Genomic DNA, 27,765 nt, shown 5'->3' with positions numbered 1-27,765 from the left:
GAACTGCGCTAGGATCAGCCAGTCGTCTACATAATTCAGAATGCAGATGCCCCGGAGTCGCAAGGAGCCAGCGCTACATCATGCATTGTGAATATGCAGGTAAAAAGGGCTAGGCTGAGTGAAAGAACCTGACCCTGGAAGACTTCACCCCCAGAAGTTAACCTCAGGAACTTTCCATGTTGTGGCAGAACTTCTAAATGAAGTATAGAAGTGCGTCATAAGATCGATGGTGACCAGCCAAACGAGTTGTAGGGCTTGAGACATGACCGTCTTGACAGGCATCATCTTTGAACATAAACGTGTGTTCCAATTAATCATAAGCACTGTCTCAGAACAAGCCGTTCCCATGACTGTTGCTGGACACTGCCGAAGGACATGTTTGTTTGTTTGTGTGTGTCGTTTCATTATGGCACATAGCGAACGTTGTAACAGTATTTGTGTGTATGTTGCTCATCCGTAGTTGCAAAACTGCTGAAAAAACGTTAAAAAATAAATAAATAAATAGATTTATCAAATAACCATTCAGAAACTTCCTGGTTCATTCTCAAAGTTGTTACTTCTGACGGAGTCTCTCCCTCTTTAGTGTCTGACTCCGGTTCAAACATATAGGTATGAACACCACTATTTTCGCTGACAGTCATATTGCTTATGATGTCTAGTTATCTGAAGCAGAGATGTCAAAACTCTGCCCTATTCACGATACGGGGTGGGGAGCACCAGCTCTTTTGTATTTAAAGACACACACACAAAAACAGCTCGTTTTTATTCCCACCCAAAAATTGGCATTTTCAACATGGTGTAATAAATTATCTGTAGGGTATTTTGAGCTGAAACCTCACAGACACATTCTGGGTACACCAAAGATTTAAGTGACATTTTGTGAAAAGGGGCATAATAGGTGCCCTTTAAAAAAAGACAAGCACATTCTGCAAAGACACTCAAAAGAAAGTTAATTGCAGGCAGGACAAATACAGGGCAGAGAAAAAATCAGAATACAGTTAATTTCAAACGTGATAAAGCATCTCACTACTGTAAATGTCTCATCTTATAATTATGGTCTTTCACTGTAGAATTATTTATTTAACATCACAGCATGAAAACAGTTGGAAATGTTGTTACTACTCAAACATTTCAGGATAAAACTTTTCCTTATAATACTCCAATCATGTAATTTAAAAACGTGAAGCATTCACAAAAAAAGATGCTAAATGGAAATGAACAAACTCTCAACATTTCTAAGGAACTTTCAGCCCATGTACAATAGCACAATAATGCTATCTTTATGTAATTAATTGCGCTCTGTTTCTTGACATCAATCTTAGCAGGACTGTAATGGTGGATAATATAAGTAATCCCCCCTGTTGACTTCTTGCCAATAAAGTGAAAAGAGCACATCAATCCTTCTGTAGGCAGCCGATGGAAGAAGCATTATCTGGGACTGGAGCACTATGCTTTGCGATTGGTTTCTGATCATATCATTGCTGTTTTAGACAAGAAAATGTAAGACATCTTACAACATTTAAAAAGCAAGAATCTAACCACATGACATGTAAGCAAGCAGTATCTACACACAAAATACCAACCAATCGCACTTCCACTGGCCAACCAGAAATTCCTCCAACCTTGCGAAATGCAGTGGACTCGCTGAAAATATTGTGGATATGCACATTTTTGTCCAATAAAATGCTCTCTAGAATATTGGCTTTTAATTGTTTTTAATAAATGGAACTAACCCTTTGACATTCTGTTCTGTTTCAATAGGAAATACGTCAACACTATTTTTGTCTTGTCATCCAGTAAAAATATCTAAACATTCTTAAAATGTGATTTATTTACTTCATAAGATTTTAAGTCTTGTTTTGAGAGAAATCTAATCAAATTTAGTGAACTTTAGACTTAAAATAAGAAAAGAAAATCTGCCTATTGGGTAAGCAAAATAAACTTGTTTTCCCTTTAAATTGAGTTTATTTTTCTTACCCCATTGGCAGATGTTTTAAGTTTAAAATTCACAAAATGTTGTCAGATTTATCTTAAAACAAGTCTTATATAATTTTTGCAGTGTGAATGTGTTATTTAGGCATGCATAAATGCAATTATATAATGGTGAACATTTTAAAATAAATTAATAAATGCAATAATATAATTTTTCATATATGCTACTATCTATAAAAAAATTCCAATGAGAAAATGTATTAGTACAATTCCATTGTACTACAGAGTTGCCATTTGGCAACATGGCATTTATTCCCATTACAGTGTTGCCATGTGGCAGCATTCATATTTTCTCATTTTTCAATATACAAAAACATCTGAGTAACTTCTCAAAGATACAGCAAAAAAAAAAAAAAAGAGAGAGAGAGAGAGAGAGAGAGAGAGAGAGAGAGAGAGAGAGAGAGAGAGAAAGAAACATGGCAAAAAAGGTTTAATAGAGCAATTTGTAAAGCACTTGACACATGGCACATGGCACATGACTCCACAAGGATGACCTTAATCAAATCAAAAATCAAATGTCATGAGGCTTGAAAACAGGATATTAAATGCATGGGTGTTTCACCAAACATTATTACACTCAGATCTTTAGAGACTTAGCACTTACATTTATGACAAATTGATCTAAAAGAAAAAAAAAAGGCCCAGATAGTGTCAGATTTTCAAAACATTTTCAAGACAATTAAAAAATAATAGAAAAAAATATATATATTAATATATCCATCCATCGTCAACCGCTTATCCTGTGTACAGGGTCACACAGAAAGGCTGGGGCAACCAGGGTTTGAACCCACGACGTTCTTGCTGTGAGGCGACAGTGCTAACCGCTGCACCACCGTGCCGGTGTATATATATATTAATATATATAAGATCAGGATACATTACTTCCACACTGTCATGAGATGCAACTGACTGTCAAACACATATTGAGCTACATAAAACACACATTCCTGCTTTTGGAAAATGGAACAGCCCCCTCCCAATAAAAATGTAATTGATGTATCCTTACCTAGGCACAGATCAATGCGACATAGAGGGTGCATCCGCATCCGTAACTGTACTCACCTGGTATGTTTCGCTGGCAGCAATTTTCTCAGTGTGGGCTTGCCTTTCAAGGGTTTATCATAAAATGCAGAGCAGTCCAGTCAAAAATTAAGACGTATGTAAAACATTGTCTTCATGTCAGTTACTCTGAGTCTAGATTTATTCGTTGTCCATGCTGCCTTTATTAATGAGAACACTCGATCCACAGATGCAGATTTCCCAGGCAGGCATAAAACGAACTCCACTACCTTGGCTAAGACTCCGAATTAGATAGTCTTGCTCTACAGCTCACAAAAAACATCTGTCCATCTCTCAGACATGGCCTTCTTGATCATGTTCCATCATAATCAAGATCATGTCAGTGATTGGACGAGTGACAATGTTTTTCGAACAAGCGCACTCATCAAAGAGCATGGTTTCGTCAATTAAACTGAGAGTGGGAATTCTAGAGTAGAAGTGTTCAAGGCTGCTCTGAATGTCTTCCTACTCTGGGATGTCTCTCAGTAGGGCCCATAACTCAAGTAATCCACCGATGCTGAATAAAAGTTTCTCACTGCACAAAATAAATAATCTGCTCACATGTCACCGGCTTCTACTAGGGCATCCATCTGCTTTTTAATGTCAGAGGGTATGAATGATTCCTCCAAACTGTAAAAAATTTAGTATTTTTGTCTTGTTTTCCAGTAAAAATAATTCTTAAAATGTGATTTATTTACTTGACAAGCAAACTGGCATAATATTTAAGTCATGTTTTGAGAGAAATCTAATCAAATTTAGTATATTTTAGACAAACAAACAAACAAAATATAATACGTTCCAATGGGGTAAGCAAATGAAACTTGTTTTCCCTTTGAATTACATTTATTTTGCTTACCCCATTGGCAGATTTGTTTTCTTGTTTTAAGTCTAAAATTCACATATTTTGCCAGATTTATCTTAAAACAAGACTTTATATCCTATCCCATTTTGCTTGACAAGTAAATAAATCACATTTTAAGAATGTTTAGATAATTTTACAGGAAAACAAGACAAAAATACTTATAATACAATAATTTTTTGCAACTTGGCCTGTGCAAATGTGCAAATCCACTTCTGTGGCTGATAATGTGGTCTTGCTCTACTATCTCCAGTGTACAGTTAAAGGTGGCTGTTTGGTTGAGTGCAAAGCCAATCCTCTTTGAAACTTTGGGCATTTTTCTTGAGAAAGTATGCACACAGACCATTGAAAATGTGTGACCAGTATTCTTTCAAGAGCTGGACGGAGGAAATGTGTGTTGCCGTGCTGCAGTAATGTCTGACAGTCCAGCTGCACAAAAGAGAGTATGTTGCATATGACAGCTTCAGATTTGGTGCAGGCAGAAGATTTCGAAAATTTCGGATCCTACAATTTCTTGATCAATTTCGCATTGCAGTCAGCCGAATGAACTATGGCCGTGCACTACAGAATGATAAGCAAAAAGTCCTTCGCTTGTGTACACCTTGTCAGATTCAGAAATTTGCTTCACAAAAAACAAATCCCTAACACTTGCCGTGGCACACTTTTAGCAGCATCCTCATGCTTTTTTGAAAGAAACTGCTGTGCGATGTCATTGCGTCCTATCTGTGACTCCTTTTAAAGAAATCTAAACTCTTTTTGAAGATCCTCATTAAATGTACATGCACGCTTCCTTGACATTTTTCCAGCCGCAATTTCATCTGTGTGCTTTTTCAAACTGACTATTCAATCAGTTCACTAAATGGACATCTATTGATGGGGGATTGTGACAGGATAGTTTAAATGTGCTTAAAATAACACAGTGTGATTTTATTGGTTTTACAAGCCGTATCCTTGGCTAACTTTTAATTAGAATACTCACATGACTGAGAAAGCCACATAGGCGATAGAGAAATCTTAGGTGAAGGGAAATACGGGACAAAACTACATTTTTTCAGAATAAGTTGGGACACTAGAAAAATTGCTTAAATACAGGACTGTCCCAGGAAAAATGGGACGTCTGGCAATCCTACACATAATCTACACATATGTATGTTCTCAGGCACTTTTTGAGTCTAAATAGAACAACAAAACCACATACCCCATTGCCCTCAATATAGCTACACCATACCAAGGAGCTTCAAAACCTTTCCCCTATGATGGGGTTGCTAGAGTAACTGTTAACAGTCTTCTGAGTTCTTATACGAACTTAAGGGAAAGTTCATTTTGCTGCCTTTTTTAACTGGTGCCTAGAGGTTTTTCAGAGGGTCCCCACAAGTGTCCAATTGTAGAACCTAAATAGTAAATTTGTTTTTGTATTCACATTTTAAGTATTTGACTTTAAAGATATGCTTAGTTTTGATTCTGCTGAGAGACTACTATTTTCTTTTGCAACAAGTGGTTTGTAATGCCAAAAATGTCAGTAGCACAGAATATTTGTTAAACCTCCATTATACCAACACAACTGTACATGCATGCGCAGACTATTTTATACTTTTTTTACTCTTTAAGCAATGAATAACATTTCCTCTTCTTCATTGTTCTTCATGTGGTATGTGGTTTTGGATGTGTATGATTTTTAAGTGCTAGTTTGGGTGATCATGCCCTTTATTTAGAAGAGAACACTGCAAGCAAGCTTCAAAATGAAGAGTTGTGAGTCTCATACATTTTTCATTTTCCTGTTCCCCATGGGAATTTAGTGTTGCTGGAAGCCCCATTCAGGCAGGTGAAAAAAGCTGAAGCAAACACCATGTTCTGTTTATCAGTGTCAGGAAATGAGAATGCTAAAGCTCTGGCAACTACCCCCCAGCAAACTAAGATGGGGGAGAGCACTTTTTCATTTGATTCTTGTGTACATGAATAATATTTATTTCTAATAAATAGAAAAACTTTGTGTAGTACAGGCTGAATGGTGTGTGAAATTGAAAAAAAATATAGAACTAGATAAACTACACTGTAAAAAAATCCAACTTCAGTTTTGTCAGACAAGCTCAATTTTAAAAGTTGATTGCATTGTCTAATTTAGAAAAAAATGAGTTTACTTAAAACAATCAAGTCAACTGATTGACTTAGAGCAACTTACATTTTTAAACGGTGAGCACATACAACATCAAGTCTGGTGGTGAAGGTAGAACATACAGGATTTGAGCATGCTCCTTTTGATCACTGACCCTCCAACACACCCCTATTTGAAACGTTGTGCACCTCTGTGAAATGGAAGCAGAAATTTCACTGTTGTAAGTCTATAAAGACAGGCTCCACCACATAAAATCTGAAAATATGTGGGAATTTAAATCTTTTGATTGCGACTCATACCGTTTAATGATGTTATCTATTTGTTAAAGTTATGGAAAGGACTTAAAAATTCATGGGTCAAAATCTGAGGGAATCTTGTAAGGCTGAGCACTATAAACTTCACATTGTTGCATCTGCTACTGAGCATGCCCACTGGTGAAGCATAGTGGCTGAAGACACTACCCACAATCCCCTGCTCTTGAATTTATTTAAGTGTGTTTTGTCAAAGTGTGCCATTTACATTTATGCATTTGGCAGACGCTTTTATCTAAAGCGACTTACATTGCACTTATTACAGGGACAATTCCCCCGGAGCAACCTGGAGTTAAATGCCTTGCTGAAGGACGCAATGTTGGTGGCCATGGGGCTCGAACCAGCGACCTTCTGATTAACAGATATGTGCTTTAGCCCACTACACCACCATCACTCCACAAGCATGCCGACTTATGACTTAAAAAATATTGTGAATAATCTGATTTGAATTAATGTTTTTAATGATGTTTTGCGGTAAAAAGTTGTGTTTTGTTTAAAGTCACCATCAGGGTAATTTGTGTTTGCTTTAATGAAGTATCTTTATTTGTAAAGTTGATTCAACTTCTAAATGTTTAAAGTACTTGTAACCTACACCACCATTTAAGTTAGACCAACTATTTGGTCTCTTGATGGGGCTGATACTGTTGTGAATGAGGCAGCGAAGGCAGACGAAGGTTGAGGATCCAAACGCAGTTATCTTTATTGACTAGTAGACAGGCAAAACACAAAGGAAAGCCCACAATGGGGAAACAAAACATAAACTAGAAAACTCGGGCAGGAGGATACATACCAGGCTAACAACATACAACGATAGACCAGGACTGAACCAAAAACCAGGGTATAAATACATAAACATAGGAAAAAGGGGCCAATGAACAAACAGAACTAAAACAAGATAACAAGGTGATAAACAGAAGCAAAATGGCAAATTAACCAGGGCAGGTGCAAACAATGAATGTGAACACGAAAGCTAACAGAGAGACTATGGAGTTAAACAAGGGACAAAAGTGAAAACTACGGAATTACAAAAGTGACAAAAATGATAAACAAAGGGTAACAGTGAGAACAAGACGAGGTAACCCTAACATAGCCCCCCCTCAAGGAGCGGATTCCAGACGCTCAAAAGTGACAGAACAAAAAACAGGAAGAACAAATGTCCATTGACTGGGGGGGAAGCTTGTGGTGGGCAGACAAACCAAGGGGAGCAACGAGGGGCAGACAGGCAGTCCAGGGGGCAACGAGGGGCAGACAGGCAGTCCAGGGGGCAACAAGGGGCAGACAAGGAAAAGGGACACAAGACGGGGACAGGTCGAGGAGGCCTGGGAGGCGGCCTTCGGACAGGGACAGGTCTAGGTGGTCTGGGAGATGGCCGCAGAGCAGGGGCCGGCCCAGGGGACCTGGGAGGAGGCCATCGGACAGGGACAGGTCCCGGAGGCGGAGCCGTAGGAGGCTCAGGAGGCGGAGCCGCAGGAGGCGGAGCCGTAGGAGGCTCGGGAGGCGGAGCCATAGGAGGCTCGGGAGGCGGAGCCATAGGAGGCTGAGCCATAGGAGGCGGAGCTCTGGAAAGCTCGAGAGAAGCCCTGGAAGACTCGGTAGGCGAAGCTCTGGGAAGCTCGGTAGGCGGAGCTCTGGAAAGCTCGGGAGGCTCGGAAGGTGGAGGTCTGGAAAGCTCGGAAGGTGGAGCTCTGGAAAGCTCGGAAGGCGGAGCTCTGGAAAGCTCAGAAGGTGGAGCTCTGGAAAGCTCGGGAGGCTCGGAAGGCGGAGCTCTGGAAAGCTCGGGAGGCGGAGCTCTGGAAAGCTCGGGAGGCTCGGAAGGCGGAGCTCTGGAAAGCTCGGGAGGCGGAGCTCTGGAAAGCTCGGGAGGCGGAGCTCTGGAAAGCTCGAGAGAAGCCCTGGAAGACTCGGTAGGCGAAGCTCTGGAAAGCTCGGAAGGCGGAGCTCTGGAAAGCTCAGAAGGCGGAGCTCTGGAAAGCTAGGATGACGCTGGTTCTGGGACGGTCATGGCTAATGGCGCTGGCTCTTGGACGGTCATGGCTACTGGCTCTGGCTCTTGGACGGTCATGGCTACTGGCTCTGGCTCTTGGACGGTCATGGCTACTGGCGGTGGCTCAGGGATGGTCGAGGCTACAGGCGCTGGCTCACTGACCTCTGAGGCGACAGGCACTGGCTCACTGACCTCTGAGGCGACAGGCTCGCTCACGGTGACATGCGTAGGCGCAGGCTCGCTCACGGTGACATGCATAGGCTCGCTCACAGTGACATGCGTAGGCTCACTCACAGTGACATGCGTGGGCTCTGGCTCCAAGACCGGGGCAGGCGTGGGCCGGAGGGTGGAAGCCCGTCTTCTCTCCCTCCTCCGGGCAAACGAAGAGGGTCACGCTGGCTCATGGAAGGCAACTGATGTGAGGGTGACCTCGTTGACAGGTGGGGTTGGTGTTACAGGGGGCGCCGGGGGTGGCTGAAGAGACTCCACTGTGGACGGTGAGGAAGGGTCCTTCTCAGCAGCGCCCACCGCGAGGTGCGAGTCGCACACCCGTAGGGTCGCCACCAAGAAGTCGCGGAGGGTCCAGTCAGGCGTCGCCGGTGGTAGCCGCTCCTTCAGTGCGGGATGCAGATTGCCCCTGAAGAAGACCACCAGACAGGAGTCCGGGAAATCCGAAATACTCGCCAGCTTAAGGAAGTCGCGGATGTGGTCCTCTATAGGGCGGTCTTCTTGTTGCACGCAGAGCAGGTGGTAGTTTGCTCGCTGAACCGCTGGATCCATAGTTGGTTCTATCGTTCTGTAATGAATGAGGCAGCGAAGGCAGACGAAGGTTGAGGATCCAAACGCAGTTATCTTTATTGACTAGTAGACAGGCAAAACACAAAGGAAAGCCCACAATGGGGAAACAAAACATAAACTAGAAAACTCGGGCAGGAGGATACATACCAGGCTAACAACATACAACGATAGACCAGGACTGAACCAAAAACCAGGGTATAAATACATAAACATAGGAAAAAGGGGCCAATGAACAAACAGAACTAAAACAAGATAACAAGGTGATAAACAGAAGCAAAATGGCAAATTAACGAGGGCAGGTGCAAACAATGAACGTGAACACGAAAGCTAACAGAGAGACTATCCGGTAGTTAAGTCTGACGTCACGCGTGACGTTTAGCCTCTTCCGGGTCCAAGCGCTCCGCTCGTCCAGATCTACTAACAATGGCGGAACCTGTTAATTTATTTACGATCACGTCCTACTTTAGTGATGCACCCTTGGCGGTCAAAAAGGGTTTAAACTCTTTTAACTCCAACAGAGTGGTTAGTGTAGCTCATCATTCAGGTGGCATAATTAAGGGTAGAGTCCAGGCATCAATGAAAAAGAAGGTTTACGAGGTTGAGGTGAGTTAGCTGTAAGCTAGCTAGCTAGTTGACATAACGTGATATTCCTTGTTCTGGATGAGGTATTTCAAAATATTTTTTTACAGGACTTCTATAACTGTGAATGTAAAAAAACCAGGATTAAAAAGTAAAAATGTGACAGATTGGTTTAGGGTTTAGTGAACTTAGGCTAGTCAATTTAGTAGTATGATCTGACACTAAATTGAGTTAGCTACAGAAGTATTGTTATGATAAACAGCGCTGGCAGCAATGTGTTTTAGAAAAGTGTTTAGGGTGAGGGTTAAACTGTTTTCAATAAAGGTGCACGTTGAGGGTCAGGCAGTCTTGTACAGCACATGCGAGTGCCCAATCGGCAGAGACAAGTGCCATCATATGGCAGCTTTGTTGATTTGGGCAGAAAAAAATGTGTCCCGCACCGACGTGGAATGTGTGTGGAAGAAGGCCAACACTCCGAAGGGGGACGAAATTGCAGCCAAGAGAGTGTCTGAGATGACACCATCCACAACACGAGGTTTGTAATAAGTTTGTTGATGTTGCGGGGTTTTAATTATTTTCTTAACTACGTAATGTGGTTTAAAGCTATTGCTAATACTATTAATCGTATTTATGAAACTCTTCTAACATACACTCACGGTGTGTTGTAGTGCAGCTATAAAATCATGATCATAAGCTTTATCACCATATTGAAATTGACCAATTGCAAGACAGTGAGGCTGAGATGTACACTTGATTTTTTTAAAAGCTTAGATTGTGTGCTATAAATAAATTATGATCATAATAAAAGGCTATTATATTGAGATAAATATCATTACTCATTTGATTAATTTCATCATTATAACCAGTTTTATACCATTATTTCAGCTGGCATCAAAAGACCTGTCACCCAGGAGGACAAAGAATGGGTTCAGGGATCCCTGTTGCAACTTGGGTGTTTTACAGGGATGGGGTGGATTTTGAGTCCAGATACGCCTCAGGTAAGATTTTTTACTTTTGTACTTTCATGTTCCCTTAAAATTAGCAGAAACATCACAACTACACTACATTAAATCGATGACAATTTGGCTAGGGTTTTGTCATCCAACACAATAATTTTGTACAATGTTATATGTTTAAAAATTTCTCGAAATTTGAACCACAGGTTTCAAACTGTGTAATATAGTTAAAAAGTAACATTACATAATTTAGGCTCATGAAAAATTTGGTAAACTACACATATGTATGTATGTAAACCATTGCTTTCATTTCAAATGTATTTTGTATACACTATGTGTATGTATGTGGCACGTGTATGTACAAGTATGTGGACACCTCACTGACTTCACAACTTTTGCCTAACTTTAAATCTAGACTCTCCCAATCAAGATGTTTGATGGGCTGGTGACCAGCCCAGGTTTTGTCCAAGCTGAGGACAAGGCTCTATAGGTGCTGTCAATGCTTGCTGTTAATGATCAGGAGAAGCAGCAGATTGAGGAAGCAACAGTTGGCCAGGCTAAGAATGCATTATGGTAAGAAAGCTTATTAATAAATACACCCTACATTACTAAGAGAATGTTAGTTGCTTTCGATAAATGTACTTATTGTAAGCTGATATGGATAAAAGTGTCTGCTAAAGGCTGTAAATTTGCTCAGAATTTAGAAAGTGCGCTGCAGAATGTCAGATTGTTTTTACATGAAACTGTAATGCCAATTGTTGAGCAAAATTGATCTTTCTCATGGTTGGTTTCTTTTAACAGGTTTGCATATCGCAAGAAAAGGAATCCTGCATGAGCCAAGGGCAAAGCAGGAATACACTGAGCGCACTGGTGTTGCTATACAAGAGAGGGGACTGTTCCTGTCTGATAGCGGCCTGCTTGGTGGATTTCCGGATGGGACGGTGTTTGGAAACTGCATGATTGAAGTCAAGTGTCCGTGGTCAGCCAGAACCAAGACTATCCTGCAGGCAGCGGAGAGTAGGTACTTTTTCATGGAGTTTGATGAAGTGGTTGGTTCCCTGACGCTAAAACAAACTCACAACTACTGGCATCAGATCCAGGGAAACCTGCAACTGACCGGAGCTAACAGCTGTCACCTGCTTGTGTGGACTCCTCTTGACCTTGTCCTTCTACCAGTGCTCAAAGACCCTACATGGGCTGTGAACATTGACACTCTGGAAATGTTTTATAAAGATTGTTTCCTACCATACATTCTCTCACAGTTGTAAGTACTGTAAAACTTGCAAATAAATGAAAATGTGACATTTCACACAAGCCAGGTAATTTATTTATTATACATATTTATTATTATATCACATCTATATTATATCACAAATATTACATATGTATTATTATAGTTTGTAGGACCTTCATGCTACACACACAGAACTTATAAAGGTAACACTTTATTTTACAGTGTCTGTTACATTTGTTGCATGTACTTACCATAGTAATAACAGTAAATGATGCATAATTACATGCAACTAACCCTCAACCAAACCCTAGTTTGGGATGAAGTTTTCACGTCTGTAAAAAAATAATTTTTTAAATATTACTTTTTATTCTTTTTAGAATCAAATTACATTCATTCACCAAAGGGATTTTTTATTATTCAAAGGTTGTACCATGTTCCTATTGACCAGAAAGACTTATTTCAGGTGAAATTCTGACAATAACTCGCAGTTCGCTTGCTGCACATACAACAATCAAATTTGTTTATGAAACAATTACTGTAATTCACCTAAAGTACTTTTTCATGTTCCAAAGGTTGTAGTACTTTCCTAGTGACCTGACTGACTTACTACAGGTGAAATTTTGATAATACCTAATAACTGTATTACATAATAATACTGTAATTCACTAAAAGGGGGTTTGTTTGTTTCAGGTTGTAGTACATTAATAGACATGAGTCTGATCTTATATCTCAGACAAATGAGAAACTTTAGCAGATTATCATACTATAACTGGTCTAATGTTTTTCTTGCTATGTACACACATCTTCATGCTTCGACTTGTCTGTTGCCAAGCTAACGTTAGCTAGTTAGCCTTCCTTAGCTAGCTAACTTTGTTTCATCTTAACTAGGCGGCAGAACAAGGCCTGACAACCGAAACATCATGCAAGATTTGGGTTTATAGCAACAAACAACATATACAAACCCATAGACTACATAAGACCTTTTCTTAAAGGGCTGGGTTCGCTTAAGCGCCAGTGGGTGTTAGGGATTAAGAGATAGCACCCACTGGCGCCAAAGTTTCTTCATTCGTTTAAGATTTGTAACTTACCTTATCAACTGCAGCCATTTTCTCTTTTCTTTCTCGTCACAGGGAAAGCGGTAGAATGACAGTTGAATGTCACTTGTTTTTTTTAACTCCGATCTATTTAAACAACACGGGACACAGCACTGCGGCATGTTAAAACTCGGGTGAAAGCGGTAAGTAGGTAGAGAGGACCCGGCATTTGGACCCGGAAACAGTATTATCGGAGGTGGTTACGTCACGACTTAACAACCGGATGGAGTTAAATAAGGGACAAAAGTGAAAACTACGGAATTACAAAAGTGACAAAAATGATAAACAAAGGGTAACAGTGAGAACAAGACGAGGTAACCCTAACAGATACATGATCTTATGTAAAATATAGATCTACTTTAAAATAAATAGATATTATATTGTTTTAAAAAATATTGAAAATTATGGACAACAGTACTTAAAAATTCTAGTTATTGAACTTAATGATCACTGATATTTTTGAGTTTGCTTAACTTATTATATTAAGTTCATGGAACTTGAGATCCAACTGGAGTTATGTTGATAAAAATAATTTGCCTAAAGTTGAGTAAACTCAAAAATGCTTTGCAGATGGTTGCCTTACTTTATTAAGTTTACTCAACTTTTAATTTTTTACAGTGTAGATCTACGAAACTGAAATAGTTGACTTGATATGATGCCCACCTTTGAATATGACTGTGGCAACTTGAGTCACTGGAAATACTATTATGAGCAACCCTGTGTGACAAAAACAATTAATTGGCTTATTATATTTTAAAATGTTCTAAAGGCCATCTCCATAGTACTTGGCATTTATACCCTCTAGGAAAGTCATAATTAATTTACTGAACCTCATATTAAATTTAATCATGAAGGGCATACTGACCATGAAGACTGTCAGTTAACTGAGGGCTGGTGGGAGTGCTGGATTTTGAAGCAGAATAACTAATGGTGGATAGTGAAGAAATGGTTTATCGCCTCACTTTGGCAATCAGATTTAAAATATAGATTTATTTGTGGTGCCTGCTAAGAACTAATGTGCTTGTTAAGGACTACTGCATTTCTGCTCATACTTTGGGTTACGGATTTGAACACACCCCTAAAGGCTAACTCCCTCTCTATCCCCACAGAATCTACGTCCTTGGATACTTCTAGCGAAAACAAAGAAAGAACAGATGTGACTTAATTTAAACAAAATCTGGCCAAAAAAAGGTGTTTTTGTTTGAAAGCAGCTTGCCAGCGCAAACGTAAACTGATTACAAAACAGGTAGATTTTTGCCCATTACCCCAATTTTGCACTGCATGTTCAACTTTACTGCTATTCTTACCGGCTTATCCAATGTGCTCAAGTGTTGTGTGCATGCCTCTTTACAGTTTGATATCAAAAGCAGATAATAACTCAATTATATAAAATCTTGATTTTTTATGATTTGAGCTATCAGCTTATTGGTGTGCATGTAAACAGGCTCAGTGTCTTTCTTTAAAAACAAGTAGGCTATAAAAACCTTTTTCAGGATTCTTTTCACAAAATCCATCATAAAATACAATAACATAAGGTAACCGGTGCATATTTTGCTATGTATCAGTTTTATCATTGCATATGTATTAAGTTACATTAAATCATGGTCAAGTAGGTCAAACAGCTTCTTTAAACCCACTTTATACTAGGTGTCTTTAACTACTATGTACTTAAGCATTTGATACAATGTACAGTACATATTATGTACAAATGTGTTGTTGCATAGCGAAACATTTAAATTACCTGGATTTAATTACATCTGTAGTTACACTTCCTTACCCCTAATCCTAAACCTAGAGTAACCCTACCCCAACCCTTACCCTAAACCCAACCTAATCTAAACACTAACCCTACACCTACCTGTACAATCAATCTCAGTAGAAGCAAATGTGAATCTTGTGAGAATCTTCCTGAACAACACGTAGATATATAATAAGTGCATTGGATTTGAATGTATTTTTATGTTAGTACACAGTAGTTAAAGACACCTAATATAAAGTGGAACAGCTACTTTTACTTACCTCTATGATTGTATTCATAGAATGGAGGCATGTATTTATTGATAACACCGTTTAATGTCACATTGGTTAATGTTTAACATGGTCAATTGACAGAACACTGTGCATCTTATATTTTTTTCATACTCCTATAGTTTCAACTTTGTGTTTAGCTCTGAGCGAAAAACAAAGAAGTACTTAACTGTAAGTGTATCGAGCCTCAACCCTATAGTAATACATTTCAATATAACTTCTGGTTTTCAACTGGAGAATAATATAACAGTAATAATAATAAATAAATAAATAAAATAAAAACATCCATAGACTTACATTGAAGTCCCAAGTCACCAGAGGACTTATTGTTAAACTTCTTAAACAATTGCAGTATACATTGTGTATTGAATGGCTTTCTTCAAAAGTAAACAAATCTACTTATAGAAAATAACATACAATGTTTCTCTGCTTAAACGAAACAGCATGCCTGCTCACCAAAATGTTGTATATTGAACAACTTTGTAATAAAAGGGCAAGCCTAAATCGGTTCAGCGTGAAGGTCTCTTGTGTTGTTCTGTCTTTTCTGAGCACGGAAGCAATAATTGATCATTTACACTAAACAAATTGATTCTGTTATTAAGTTTATCCGACTCCAATTTTATATTAATCTGACTCCAGTTTTAGTTGACCTCTAATTTAGATTACAGCTCTAATTCATTTCTGATCATTCTTTTAATTTGGTCTTTTTATGTTATTGATTACTCTGAATTATCGTAATTTTCATTTGTCCTATCGATCAATACTTTAATGTCGTTTAGAGTCTCTTGCCGGCTGTTATTTCAATTACACGGATTTCATGTCACAAGATAGCCACGGATTCATAGTCCGAGATTGTAGGGTAATCTAAATATCATGTGATTTGGCTTCGCTCATAATCAGATGATACCATCTTTTAGACATGTACACACAACTTGCTATGATGGACGATAAGCAGTGACTGAAGTCTTTTATGGATTCTCCTAACATTAAGCTTCAGTAATTGTCTTATCCTGGTCTCATACATGCGGTAACAAACAGTATCTTAACAAATTATTTCAGAAGAATTCAGAATAAATCAAATAATAACAATTTATTTGCCAGGTAGGATTTACAAATTTGAAATCAAAATCAATCAAAGACCATTTTAAACCTGATCAGAATAAACAAACATTTCTAAAAATAAAAGACAAGTCAAAGTAACATACCTGGCAATAGAAAGAGACACACAGTGATAAGCATGGGATATCTGACTACAGATTCCCTGAGCTCCTCTGCCATCCTTCCAGACAGAATACAAATTTGAATCATCCTTTGAAGAATGAGAATTTGGGGGTGAATGGGTTCTTGACTTCCTAGGATTTAACCTTATTAACATACAGGAGATCATTTAAATTGTAGGTCAAGGAGGGGGATAGACCTCCAGAATAAAGCAGTATTTGGCAAAGACCTTATAGCTTTGTCACCATTAGTTTTACCAACATGGGAATGAGACCATTTTACCAGTCGCACAGAGACCTCTTTAAATGATATCAAACACATACAGTTGCATTCTTTGTTTTCATGGTATTTGTTATATTTTTACATATAAATCTTGTCTTTGTATTGGTCCTGAGCTGTTGAAGGGGATAAGGGAGAGAGAAGAGGGGACAGCATTGGTTATTTGCAATTTATCACACTGTGGTAATATTCAGGTGAAGATTTCAGCTTTGTAATACAATACAAAGGCGATTTGCAATTTATTCCACGTGGTGATATTCAGGCAGCTTTTGTAAGAGAGTTTAGATGTTGTCTGAAGTCGAACATTCTTTGTTATTCCATGAATTGATGTGTGTTGGGCTATCAGACATCTTGGCATAGGCCTTACACCAGCTTTTCGAGCCTCACCTACTGTAACAAGGATTTACTGATGAACACCTTCATTGAGATACTGCTAACTGGCAGTCAAACTAACGTGACACTTTTGCAGCTGTATTTGGTTTTGTGATTTACTTTAAAGGAGACCTATTATTCCCCTTTTTACACGAAAATGCCCAGCATGCCAGAATACCAGTCCAGCTTTTTCACTGCGTCTTCAGTGGCTCTGATGCCGGGAGTACATGAAGACTCTTATGTTCACTTTTACAGCCAACAACAGAATACTTATGATGCATACGAAGCTGAGACATTATTCTTCTCTCTGTATCTGCTCCAGTGCAGGAGGAGGGTGGAGTCCGTCACGAACTAGTCAATGTACTGACAAACTTCAAACACCATTTGTGTAATGTCTCATCTCTACTGTGAGCTGTTCAGTGTATTCGTTATCCTGCTGAATTTTCATACATTTATTTCTTGCTCATTCACAATGGTTATTCAAACTGTAACTGCACCCTGTTTTCTGTTGTCAAAAATAAATAAAATAATAAATAAATCTGATATTTTCTATATTCAAAAATATAAACAATATCAAAAACAATATACAACAACTAATTTAACACTACAGGAAGAGTGACATTATCTAGTGGGTATTTAAGGCAGCAAACCTAATTTCTTAAGTTCAGCTGGGGAACAGAATGGAAGCTGAAGACTCATAGGGGTCATGTAATTATTGCTTTCTATGCATGAGGTCACATAATTATTACTTGTACAGAATTATATTTTAATGTGAGTTTAAAAAAATAATCAGCCTATCAAGAAGCCAGCCAAACACAACTGCTAAGTGCTCATCTTTTTGTATGACCCCAAAGTAATAAAATTACTTTGACCCGGCATTCCAAACAGGATATCACCTCCGAGGGGCACTTCAAACAAACATGACCACCATGTTGAAGAGTCATTACAAACCAAAACTCATAAATAGCTGCTTTAAAGGGCCCTTTGAAACAAACTTTTTTGTAGAGTTCAACTGATGTACACTTTGCTGCCAAGTGAACCAGATCTGGACCATACATCATAAATCTGCAGATTCGCCAAGTGAATTGTAAATTAAACCAGCTGCAACTGCAATACTGCAAATAGGTTATTGATTTGAAACTGTTATTGTTTGTGTTATCTTACTGTCCATTGATCTGTTATTCTAAAAAAGGAGCTGAAATAAAAGTATACGCAGTGGCATTTTATTTATTTTGTATTGATAATTGAACACATTGTACATTTTGTTCACTGGTTTCATTCATGATTATCAGCATTACTACCTAGCCCCTGTTGTGGAAGTGGTAAACAAATTGTTAAGGGTAAACAAACTGATAGACCAAGAGAACAGATGAAGGCAGTTTTCTCTTTGTCCTCCTCAGATATCGTTATTTGATAGTAGCCACTGGGAAGATCCAAGACTGAGAACCACTTGCTCCCGGACAGGCAGTCCAATGCATCATCAGTCCGAGGGGTGGTATATTGATCAGGAATAGTGTGGCTGTTTAAGGTATGGTAATCAATGCACATTTGTACAGCTCCAATCTTTTTCCGAGCTAACACGTTGGGTGAAGTGTAAGGGCTTCGGATTCTTTAATGATGACAGCAGCTAGGAGGTCTTTTAAGTGCCATCATACATCATCAGTATCGGCAGGTGCGATGCATCAGGAGCGTTAGTCTGATCGGGGCTCCAAACAAACAAACAAAAAAATACTTAAAGAGCCATTGGCTCCTAAACTGAAACATTAAGGAGCCAATTGGATGTTTTTAATCGACAAATAACAGAATTGCTCTATATAGATTGCTGTTCAAAAATGAGATAGAAAGCAAAAGGAAGACAGATGATAACCCATTAATTGGAGGTTTAATAAACAGTATACAGTATATTGTTGAGAAGATAAGTTTGCATTCCCTTTTGTCTCATAAATGTTCACACCCCTTTTATAATTTATACAAATATAAGAGATAAAAGATTTTAAGAATTTGTATTTAATACTGCTCTTCACAATCTAAATTACAGATACTTACATAAAATATAGTATGTATATAGTACTTTGTTGTCTTCTTGAGTAGAGGTCGACCGATAAATTGGCCAATTTTTTTTCTGCATTTTTTTACATAATCGGCATCGGCCAATATCCAAGTATATCAAGCCGATTATTAGGCAGGCGCATCTGTGGGCAGCCTAGTATTGTTGTGGAACACGTGTTCGACGCACGCTGCCCCTAGAGTCATTTTCCAGCAGAGTGAGCAGACCTCATCCAGTGCCTAAGGAAGGAGCTGAGTTCCTTGGAGAAAACGGTAAGGATTACATTTGTATAACTCCTTTATATTTAATTAAAAACGTTTGATATGTTACTGCTAACTTCAAGAAAAAACACGATAGGCGACATGACGTTCGGCTACTTTGGATATTGATAGCGTAGTTGAAGTTGCATTATCACAGCAGAAGGGTGGCTATCATGTCACAATAAGTTGTTCTGTTTGTGTCTTATATTTGAGAGGGTTGTCACTCAATGCAGAGAAATAAGTAATAAAAAAATACCAACGCACTATAGGCTATTGAAGGACTGTCTTTGGTAAGCTCGGACGTTATTGGTTCTGCTGTCGGTACTGGAGAAATTGAGAAAATACATTTATTATTGCTATAAAGAGAAAGTTTTATCTCGCCAGCCATTTCTATGTATAATAATATGAATGTGCACGTCTAAACGATCAACTATACACAAAAATACGTCAAAACGACCGGCTTGGAGATTCACTTAAACACAGTTTATGTCTTAAATGGACATAGTTATGGAAATAGTTGGGAGAAAATGTGGTGCATCAGGAGCCTATTAGATCTGTCTTAAAGGGGAAGCAGTCTAATAAACATGCTGATGATTGAGCCATTACTGCGAATCAAACAACAAAAGGCAAAGAGAAAATCACTTACAGCTCTTGAATGAATAACTTCTGCATTACTAAGCTTTAATCTATCTATGATAAACTGTGCAGTGTTATTTTACAATTGATTACTTTATTAGATTTATTTTTAGACCACACCTGAACAGTAATGTTAGTAGACCTTCCTAAAATTAAATCACTGTGCCTATATAACATTTATCTTTGTGTAATATATATATATATATATATATATATATATATATATATATAACAAAAAGAACCGTTAAAAATACAGTTAAAGTGCCGGATCGATAAGCAGTGTCGGTAAGAGTAGTAATACCATTAAAACCTTAAAGATACCCATCTCTAATTATGCCTGTGCTTCTCTTGGATTACGTGTCTGGATTGCCCCTTAATTAAAGTTGCATTTGGATCTCAACCTTCATGTCTCGGAGCAGTTCATGACACCTGCTTTGTTTATTTAATATATTTGTTATACCTTATTTATACAATATTGTTTTTACATTATACATTTTTTATTTAAGTGTACAAGTGCAGATTGGTCAAGTGTTCAATAAATGTATTTGTTGAGAAATGTTGTCTATCTTAAGTAATTATTTGTGTTACATTTTATCTTTCAAATAAAAGGTTCAAGATCAAAAGAGGTCAAAAACAAGCGCATATTGGCCAAATATCGGCCAAAATAAATCGGCAGCATTAATCGGCCATCGGCCAACCCGGATTTCAAAAGATCGGCATCGGCCTGAAAAAACCCATATAGGTCGACCTCTATTCTTGAGCATCAATGAATGTTAACACCTTGTGTAATAGTTGTAAACAAGTCCCTCAATTGTCCTAAGTGTCAAAAGCTTGATCTCATATATATGTTTATTTATAAAGTAGCCCGAAATATACATGGGACTGTTATTTTGAAATGTCTACACACCCAGTTGTGAGTTCACTGACGGCTGATCCACTGAGGAAGTGAATCTGATTCACACTGCTAACCTGAGCTCAAACCCTCAGTTCTTTTTGGATGATTCATGAAAAAGATCCCATTCAAAAGAGTCATTTGGTCACGACTCTCACTCTGGGTTTGTTGTTACATGTGGTGCAGCAAGCTCATCAGAAACAGAATGGGTGAAAAGAGGCACGCTCTTAACTGTTCAGTAACACACAAGATGATATCTGACGAAACCGAATATGAACGCACACAACCCGACTGTCACCAGTGGTGACTATATTTTAAATTATAGTTGCAATAAATTAATTTTGGTCGCACTAGCAAACATTTTAGTCACAGTCTGGAGCCCTTCTAATAATATGTTCAACGCCTTTTGCTAGTCCCATATCTATTCATCAAGTCAGAACACTTTGTTTCGTTCTGACAATTTCTAGCTTAATCTCTTTTCCCACATGGCAGGAATGGGTGACCCACCGAAGTTAAACAACTCTGGATTGATCTGCTTTTTAGAGGTCTGGACTCCTTGTACCATGGTGACAGTGCCAGCAGGGAACAAATGGGCAATTATTGTCCCAGCAGGAATGAGGATGTCTTTGAAGGTTTCATTGTGAATCAGGACTCTGAAATAATTCACTTCCAAAGCTGAAGAGGGCAGTACAACAGGATGAATGAACAGTCCAGCCAGAAGTAGGTCAGCCAATGGGGCCTCAACAACAAAGATTTAATTATTTAGTTGTTTCTCAGACTCCACTTTATAGACAGCATACCCCTCACCTCTTCAAGGTATGGTGAAAGGTCTTGAGCCCATCCACTAGACTTTTCTTTGTCAGTGGCATTCTTTTTGAAACTCCAAGTTGGGCAGAGTTCAGGGTGTGACCAAAATCTTAGGGTGTTGTCAATGTTTGTCGCACCTGTGTCACTGCAAATAGCTGTCAGATGCTGGAAGAACCTGGTATTTGTTCTGATTATTAATGGAACCTTATGAGGGCCTTGGGGCTCAGGACAGACCAGAGCAAGAATTGAGACTCTTCTACCCAAGTAAGGGACACAGGGAATGAGACATCTACCACAAATTATACTTTGTAGGGAAAACTAGATGAACTGAGGCCCCAGATGGATAACCCAGTGAGAGGGTGGATAGGCACATCAGGCAGGTATCTAGAATACCATGTATCGAACACAATGGTGACTTGTGACCCACTGTCTAACAGAGCTTGGCATTGATACCCGTTAATCTTTACAGACTGAGTCGAGGTGGGATCTACCAATCCCTTGGGCAGACTGCTTTGCTCAGAGGTGTTGGTCTCCTCTGAGCAAAGCATGCCTGGTCTCCAGCATGGCTACTGTTGATGTTTGAGACAGACCTCACATCCTTAGACTTCCGTAGAGAGCGGACTAACTTCTGGATAACTTGGGTGGCATTTTTGGGTGCTTGGCACTTCTCCACATCAATAGCATAAGTAATGATTTTTGTTCTTGACTGACTTCTGTTCTTGTGCATGGGCTTTGCGGTAGCAGTGATCTTGCACCTGGCGGCTTCATTCTCCTCAGCTTGACATATCTCATTCAAGAGGCTTAGGAAAGTGGGCATTCTTTTTGCTCTCTTAACTTCAGTTGGAAAAGCATCATATCAGACTCAATGGTGCCTCAGATCAATTGTTCCATTCTTTCCATGTCCACCATCAGCGGAGACAAACCACCTCTCTGAATGGCCTTGGTAAGTGACTTTTCATCCTCCGCAGGAAATCAGACAGAGCCTCTCTAGAACATAGCAAAGTCATCAAAAACTGAAATACAAGTCTTCTCCAGACTCTGAGGATCCAAAGGTGCTTTCTAAAACTTCAAGGCTCTGAAGAGCACTAGTGTCAGGGCTAGAAAATCAAACAGCTTTGATGATATCCAGAGCAGGGCCATTTAAACTTTCCACAATCTATCGTTTTTTCTTTCTCAGAGCACTCATGTTCAGTTATCATCAGCCTAGCTTGTTCTATCCAATTCTCCATGGTCTCCTCTCCAGAGGTTGTAGGAATAGTGCCAGAAAATGTATGCAAACAAGAGTAGGCATTGCTGTCACTCTGTGGTTTTGAGGTCTTCCATAGGATCTCAGCTACAGCATGGATTATTGTCTCGGGGGAACTGTGATTGGAACTGAGAGGAGAGAACAAAACTTGTACATCGGTCATGGACATTTCCTCATCACTATCAGAGCTTTCACGTTTTAGGTGACTTCTTCAATGAATGCCAGATCTGAATTTGCAGGTACTCCAATCAGCAACACCCATGTGTCTCATCAATCATTGCTTCTTTACACCAGCTTGAAGGAGAGAGTTACTTCTGAAAGACATGCTTGAACAATGCACAGGTAAGTGTCAGAGTTCTTCACAAGGGTCAATTTAGCTGATAATGTTTTTATCTCTTTAATGGTATCAGAGAGGAGATCCTGGATGAGCCCCCACTTTGTGTAGCGCTCCTAACCTCTAATGCTGCAGAAATTGCCAAAACTTTCTGCAGCATTGAAGGTCCCAATGAGCACATTGGCCTCCATCATCAAGTTTGGAACCACCAGGACTCTTCCTAGAGCTGGCCGCCAGCCCAAACTGAGCGATCGGGGGAAAAAGGCCTTAATCAGGGAGGTGACCAAGATCCTGATGGTCACTCTGAGAGAGATCCAGAATTTCTCTGTGTAGAGAGGAGAACCTTCCAAAAGTGGCCAGACAGAAGCCACTTCTCAGTAAAAGGCACATGACAGCCCGCCTGGAGTTTTGCAAAAAGGCACCTGAAGGACTCAGACCATGAGAAACAAAATTCTCTGGTCTGATGAAACAAAGTTTGAACTCTTTGGCCATGTCTGGAGTAAACCAGGCACCACTCATCACCTGGCCAATACCATCCCTACAGTGAAGCATGGTGGTGGCAGCATCATGATGTGGGGATGTTTTTCAGTGGCAGGAACTGGGCGACTAGTCAGGATCGAGGGAAAGATGAATGCAACAATGCACAGAGACATCCTTTGATGAAAACATGCTCCAGAGCACTCTGAACCTCAGACTGGGGCGAAGGTTCATCTTTCAACAGGACAATGACCCTAAGCACACAGCCAAGATAACAAAGTAGCGGCTATGGGACATCTCTGTGAATGTCCTTGAGTGGCCCAGACTTGAACCCAATTGAACATCTCTGGAGAGATCTGAAAATGGCTGTGCACCGACGCTCCCCATCCAACCTGATGGAGTTTGAGAGGTCCTGCAAAGAAGAATGGGAGAAACTGCCCAAAAATAACAAGAATACTTATGTAGATGTGATTTATTTTTAATTTAATTTAATTAATTTTTTTATAAATTTGCAAAGATTTCAAATAAACTTCTTTCACATTGTCATTATGGGGTATTGTTTGTAGTATTTTGAGGAAAATAATGAATTTAAAAATTTTTGGAATAAGACTGTAACATAAAAAAATGTGGAAAAAGTGAAGCACTGTGAATACTTTCCAGGTGCATTGTATGTGCCAGATCAAACAGGATTCTTGGCTCCATCTTTGCATTGACCATTCTTGTACCAGTTGACCAGTCTAGTTGAAAACAGCATCAACGGTAGACAGCCAATAGAAAAATGGAACATTAAAACTTTTAATAAATGTACATTGGTAAATGACAGTTGCCATTTGTAAGTTGTTTGTTTAAAATGCTTGCTTCACAACTCAAGTAAATCATGTGTCTGTTGGATTCCGACTGTAAATATTTGATGTGCTTTGCGAGGAATTTTCAGAAATGTATTTTCCAAATGTGTTATACTCCTGTTTCAGTGTCTCTCCACTTGAGTGGACATGCATGTTCATCCTATTATTTTGTGTCATTTGTATTCTCACACCAGGTTTTTCTTGTGGTTAATTCCACATTTTTCTTTCGTTCCACATTATAAGAGCCTTCTTAGCTTTCAAAGCAAGGCAATTAGAATGGAAAAGAATGAAATGGACCCTAAATGAATACAAGTTTTTCAATACAAATGGGTCCCTGAGTGCACCCTGCTCACAAGCATGAAAAATAACTTGTGCTCTCATTTCCTGCATACTCGCTCACATTCTTGTTCAGCTACCATAATTAACAAGACCTTTCTGTCTCTTTCAATGTAGCTACTATAGATGTTCAAATGTAACTCCACATGGTCCACTTGACACAGAATAGTAAGAACAGGGGAGTAATTAGTTGCAGTTTTCTTAAGGCTTCTGCATATGTCCTATAGGACATGGTGAAAAACGGATTTGTCAGGCCAATGTAATTGGTTACATGACTCACAATTTATTATGCCTTGTGGAATTTGCAGTGCTGTCTATTCCTCAGACATTTGATTAAACTGAAGAGGCAGAAGGTTGAGATTTAGACATGGAAATTAAACATTTGTTTTTGAACAGGAATTGCAATGCACATAACAGTGCCTAAATAAATATTTTGTCATCAAGTGTGTGTTCTCGTTAGATTAGTTTATGTGTAGTTCAATAAAGTCTTAACACTTTTTTACATACAAGTGTCTTGTGCTGTGTGCTTATAAGTTACTGCCTTAAACTGTCGATTTTGTTACCTTGCTCATAATCAGTAATAATGACTTTCTGATATTATTACCATTGGTCACCAGATAATATTCTGTTCAGAATTGGTAAAATACTCTAATCTCAATTTATCGGTGGACGAATAGTTGGTAAAGTGTTAAATGTTAATTCTGAATCATGTATCTATTAATTTGGTTCTAATTCACTGTAATTCAATCACCTTTGAGTTATATTGATCCGAAATTCCCTTTCATTACACTATGCATTTCTCTATTAAGTAGAGATATATCTCATATATTTGCTATAATGTGCTGAAATTACCTATACATCTTCTGAATCTGAAAAAGCTTTATAATATTTTGATGGGCTAATATTATGATTTAACAGAGCTTTACTTTGTACTGAGATTTACTCTTATTCTTTTAAAAATCTACTAAGTTTGTGTTCAGATGAAGGAAATGATAATACATTTACTCCAGGCTTGACCCACGCCTGATGATAAGATACCATAAAACTACTAAATAGATTTAAATACACTGTAATACAAATGTCATCTCAGCAATGGTGCATGTTAAATGCCAATAGAGCTGCTGTGTGTATTTAACAACACTGACCTCCATCTATACAGCAAATGCACTTCTTATGAATTGTCCAGTGATATGAGCTTTTAGATCATGTGTAATTGTGTGCAAAGGAAAACATAATCAAAAAAGTGTTCTTAAGGCCAAGTGTGTGTACATAACACAGAAACCACAGTCCTATCTGGTTGGCAGCGAACTGAAAAATGATTCAGCAGAATTAGATGCTGTTGCACTACTAGACATTTGGCACTCTATATAAAAGTATTTATTCGCCTAGGGAACATTTTAAGTGCTTAGATGCATGCTACAAAAAGATATTAGTTAATTATAACTAATTATTTTAATACTTCTTCACATTGGCGAACAATCACATAAAATTAATATAAAGATATATAAATGTATACAAAGGTATAGGCGTGGCCCATTTTTTCAGTATTCTAACACGGTGGAAGCAGGACTCTTGTTGAAACTGCACCTACACACACTAATGATTTTGTTCACAAAGTGAATGAAGCATAGAATTGTTTGGAATAATATTGACATTTTGCTAGTGTAGTCTCCATGACTGACTGAACATCAAGGGGTCAAATGAACGTAACTGACCCTTCACCAAGCCCCTCCTTACTGACCAAGCCTACCTTAGCAAGTATTGCCATCCTCAATTTTCATCAGACATGCTTTTGCTTTTTTATAATGAATCTATGGATGTCATATGTGTTTGGGTAATTTTTAAGCAGAATTTTATAGAAATTATCCAAAATTATGGAAAAACATTGTTGCTTGGTTACTTATTATAATAACATGAGGTACACAGTTAGGATGAACAGTGTTTTAATCCATACTATGTGCCAGTCCAAAATAAGTCAGTAAAGACACCTACATTTACTCAAAGGTAAACAAATATTAATAACTTCATGTTAATTAATTTATGTATTGATTCAGGTAACAGTAGAGGCAATAATAAATTAATCGTTACCATAATGAGTGAAACATTTTGAGCTATTCTATACACCCACAATGACTGAAGTTAAGTTAATTCTACATGGCACAAACTGAAAGGCTCTGTGAACTTGTTATCAGTTATGCATTCCGCTCACTAACATGTGATATGTTAAACCAATCGGCTCACAAGGTGTAAGCTGATAGGTCCTTTGACATGTAATCAGGTAGCCAATCAACTTGCATAGCCTACTCTCTCTTTGTCTGACATTTAAATTGCTTAGTTTTGCAGGTAAGCCGGTTTCACAGCAGTGATGCAATAGTTTTTTTTTTTTTTGTTAAAATGCAAAGTCACTAGTTAAATAAAATCTGGGCTTTGCTGGTTAATTAAGAAGACAGAATACCTTTGGTATTCTCACAGCTCAGTAGCGTATGTACAGGGATCAGCCCCGACAACGTGGATGCCTGTGTGAAGGCTACCTGTGTCCTACACAACTTCCTGAGGAGGACTGCAAGCACAACAAGAACACCCATACCATCGGCTGGAGACGGAGAAGCTGCTGGCCTACAGGAGGTCACTCAAGTGTGCAGCAACAACTCCACACGGGAGGCCATCCGTGTCCGGGAGACATTTGTTTCCTATTTCTCCGCAGAGGGAGCTCTCCCCTGGCAACCTGTGGCATAAGCCATGGCTTTAAACAGCTCTTTTAAGAGCCATCAATTACTCAAAATTACGTGATTTCCATAAATATATGACTATCTAATGAATATGTGACTAAGATTAAATGTTTCATTTAGTATACAATTTTTAATGTCAATGTATTCTTTGCAGTAATTTAAAATAGGGTATAATGTATTTGCAAATATAAAAACAACCAGAAAAGTTTTTAAATATTTTATTATATTAATAAACAAAATAAGAAAATAAAATATTTTTTTGAACATGAGCACAAGGTGC

At 38.7% G+C, this 27,765-nt stretch overlaps 1 long non-coding RNA gene across 1 annotated transcript; it reads left to right on the top strand.

The window, feature by feature from the left end:
• Positions 1-10,117: 10,117 nt before the first annotated feature.
• LOC127620276 (uncharacterized) lies at positions 10,118-11,214 on the top strand. Its single transcript, XR_007967692.1, has 3 exons — positions 10,118-10,230; positions 10,581-10,693; positions 11,067-11,214. It is a non-coding gene; the product is annotated as an uncharacterized LOC127620276 (long non-coding RNA).
• The last annotated feature ends 16,551 nt before the right edge of the window (positions 11,215-27,765 follow it).

The sequence above is a fragment of the Xyrauchen texanus genome, chromosome 3, assembly GCF_025860055.1.
Source record: "Xyrauchen texanus isolate HMW12.3.18 chromosome 3, RBS_HiC_50CHRs, whole genome shotgun sequence".
NCBI lineage: Eukaryota > Metazoa > Chordata > Actinopteri > Cypriniformes > Catostomidae > Xyrauchen > Xyrauchen texanus.
Note: the sequence above shows the minus strand (reverse complement) of the source record. Positions and strands in the feature narration are given on the sequence as shown.